We start from the raw sequence: 3,912 nt of genomic DNA on the forward strand, positions 1-3,912 counted from the left end.
CCCGTAGGGATTGGTCGCAGATAACAGAAAGAAGTAACAAGTCCCCTGGGCTACAAAGCATCGCTTGTCACTTTCGTTTATAAGTCACGAGACTACTGCAATTATACGTCATTCGCAGAATTGGAAATGCATAAAAGTACAGTAGCGTCACAAGCAATATCTTAAACTCTCAAACAACTAATATCATCTACGTCTGCAGTATCATAAGCTCTCAACCAACTATTATCATTTATATCAGCGATATTCTCAGCTTTACACTATTTCCATCGACCTCAGCACTATCCTAAGCACTCAACCAATTATCGTTATCTGCGTCAGTAGTGAATTCAACCAGTTACTTTAATGTGCATTATCAGTATCTTAAACTTTTGACAAACGAGACGGAATGCACATCTACATTAGCCTACATGTGCCCGGAAGAGAGAAAACTGTCATGGAAATGCCATTCACTCGGATATGATTTTCAAATGACAGTTTCAAGGTTAGATGAGTACAACACCGAGTGACTTATTGCCTTTGTTTTCTATATGCCCCTTGCTTCGATAGTTGGACGAAAGCAGACAAGAATAGTTACTGTTCTTCACTTCCTATTGTTGACTTACCATTTATTTTGAGATCCTCAGCTTAGGTGGAAAGAAAGGTACAATGCTTTTATTATGATGCTTAAAACTGTTCGTAAGGTATTTAGCCAGAGTGAGAACCTTCTCATTAATTTTAGATGAAACATTAAAAAACAGTATAATGCCTATTTAAATAACTATACGTATTTCGTAAATTGAAGTTTATCCAAAATAACTTCTATCTATTGTCCCAATTGACATATGAAACAAATTCAAGTGTTAAACTGGGGAGTTAGCACTTGTTTGTTCTCTATTCACTTAGTTCCACAGAATATTAACAAAACCTTACTTACCTTGAATACTGCTTTACAACTTTTCGGTGGTAGATAAGAAAGACACAACAGGCTTACCTAGAAGTTCAAGATATATACGAACTCTTACTGAGTAGTGCGATATGAGAAAGCCAAAGAACTTCCTCTCAAGCTGTTGGTAAATCTATATTTTCACGTTTTATAAGCTCTTAGTGATTAACATGAAAATCCATATACTATTTCATTTCAATTTTTTATTAAAATAAGTTTTAACCTTTTATTAACTCTTTGAGAGTAGAATAAAAACAACAACCACAGAGTTTGCTGTGTAATGTAATATTGCTCGTGACAGTTTTGCAGAAAGAAATGTGGTAAAAAAAGGCACAGTTGACAAAACAACTTTAACTTTAAGAAACATCAAAACAGAGGAGGAACAAATGTATTCCTTTCTTCTTCTTTTTTTTTTGAACCGTCATTGAATTAGATGTAGTCGTTTTCGTACACTCAGCTGCAGTTTTCACTATTGGGAACTTCTGAAAGGACTAAAGTTACCAGCTGGTCAGCTGCCACGCTGGTAGCTCTGCTTTGTGGATGGCAGCTGTTATGCTTTAGTGCACAGTTATACGTTCATTTACTTCTAGTGCCACGTGGCTGGCACGAGAGGAGTTCGATACCTCAGCGCTTGCGTTAATTGCAGACTTTGCGCTAAGAATTTGATAAAACAAGCGTTTCTGAATGAAACTCAAAAACTGTAATAAAACCACTTGCAACTACTGCTGAAATTAATATTAACACAGGAGATAGCAAAAACAACAACAAACAAATGTTACGTAGATTTTTCGATGCTTTTAGTGTCTTCTGGTAGAACTTTGGCTAGTAATTCACCGGAAATAAGGTCATGTTTGATTAGACCATGTTTATGACCACTTCTGTGATTAATCTAGAACAACACTCCCTTTTGTGTTATAAACTTCAACACCAGATTGATCAGCCTCATCTCGTCGCCGTGACAACCGCGCCTTAGCGATCTCGCACCCAATCAAAACGACGCCCGCGCTGCATAGACGATGACAGCTTGTGACGTTACATGTGCATACTAGTTAGTTGGACTAGGAGGAATTAGGGGTGACAAAGTTCATCAGGAGCGGACTAGACAGATGAACCGAACATGTCAGGCCGGCCACAAGTTCTCCCACGATCCGAACCCAAGAGGATGTAACTCTATACGACAAAGAGACGGGTAGCCGCCTCAACAGATGTGCTTGCTGCCAGCTGGGGGGTTGCACAGGACCCGCTAAACTGCTAGAGTTTCTTTCTTATCACTGTGGTTAACGGTTCAAAACTTTTATTCTATTTTGCCTGAGGTAGGTAGGGATTTCTCTTATTTAACAAGTCGTAAAGTTTGTTAATGTTACTTGAACGTAAAATATTATATTCCAGATAGTTTGACATGTTCGTAGAGAAGATACAGCCTAATAAAATATATTATTAGGCTGTATATATTAATTAGGCCTAATAATAATATTTTTATATAGTTTACAATGAGTTGTTTCCGTAATATATTCTAATAAATAGGTCATAATCAATATGATGTGAATAGTATGATTTAAAATCCCACGATTAGTTTACGTCGTAATTCACTTATTTTTGCATCAGAGTTCGTATCACAGTCGCGTCTTAAAAGTTAAACATAGGCAGACTAGTTCGTGAAGCACGCATAACAACGAATCAGAACCCTAAAAATAAAATTCACATGTCTGTATAAAAACAAAGAACACCTGATACGACTATGCCTGAACTTTATTGGCAATGGCAGCAATACTGTTTGATTTAGGAACAAATCTTAAGTTAAGATAAATAAAAGCATAAAAAAACAAGAAATCCATACCATTTTTTCTAAATTTTGAACAAGCTAGCAATACATCACTATGGAATTTAGTTTAAATATGCCGTTTTGCTTGGGACAGCGCTGTTTATATGTTGATAATAAGGAAATTCAAACGGAGATTAGTTTTTTTTTTATAATGCATGCACATACTTCTAGTTCGATAAACTCACTGACCATACTGTAACGTATATATATATAAAGAGTGTGTAAAATTAAAGCATGAAAAAAAAAAAGATAAAAGCATATATTTTTCATCTTGGGTTATCTGGTAGAGATTACGCAAAGCTTAAGGCAGGTACGTGTTTTATTTACAGTATTTGTGTAGTGTTATTTGAAAATTTTTATGAATTACTAATTAGAAGCTGTACTTGATGTTTTTTCCCCACAATTTCATATGTCAGCTGAAAATTTTTTAAAAGTATATCATATTCCATAAGTTATAATTTCTGAGTTGGGTGTATGAAGATCACTTCAGAGTGCATTGATGAATAGAGTAACCTTAGAATTATCAATGGGTCATAAGGGACCAATGGATTGTTAAACATATTAAAAAATAAACGTTGTTGGAGTTTCCTATGTACTTTGTATAGAAAATAAGTTGTTTGTATTTCCTGTGTACTTTCTATGGAAAATATGTTGTTGGAGTTTTCTATTTACTTTATATAGAAGATAAGTTGTTGGAGTTTCCTATGTACTTTATATAGAAAATAAGTTGTTGGAGTTTTCTATGTAATTTATATAGAAAATAAGTTGTTGGAGTTTTCTATGTAATTTATATAGAAAATATGTTGTTGGAATTTTCTATTTACTTTGTATAGAAAATAAGTTGTTGGAGTTTTCTATTTACTTTAAATAGAAGATAAGTATTTGTATTTCCTGTGTACTTTAAATAGAAGATAAGTTGTTTGTATTTCCTGTGTACTTTATATAGAAAATAACTTGTTGGAGTTTCCTATGTACTTTATATAGAAAATAAGTTGTTTGTATTTCCTGTGTACTTTATATGGAAAATATGTTGTTGGAGTTTTCTATTTACTTTATATAGAAAATAAGTTGTTGGAGTTTCCTATGTACTTTATATAGAAAATATGTTGTTGGAGTTTTCTATTTACTTTATATAGAAAATAAGTTGTTTGTATTTCCTGTGTACTTT

General features: G+C 33.8%; 1 protein-coding gene across 2 annotated transcripts in view; it reads left to right on the top strand.

Annotated features, from left to right (window-relative positions):
• Window positions 1-1,981: 1,981 nt before the first annotated feature.
• The window catches only part of LOC106476617, a 94,649-nt gene continuing 92,718 nt past the window's right edge, over window positions 1,982-3,912 (top strand). For both annotated transcript variants that reach the window (XM_022381329.1, XM_013937265.2), the window contains exon 1: window positions 1,982-2,235. The gene's annotated coding sequence lies outside the window, so the exon portion shown is untranslated. The remainder of the gene's footprint in view (window positions 2,236-3,912) is intronic.

This window comes from Limulus polyphemus, unplaced genomic scaffold, assembly GCF_000517525.1.
Source record: "Limulus polyphemus unplaced genomic scaffold, Limulus_polyphemus-2.1.2 Scaffold157, whole genome shotgun sequence".
Lineage (NCBI taxonomy): Eukaryota > Metazoa > Arthropoda > Merostomata > Xiphosura > Limulidae > Limulus > Limulus polyphemus.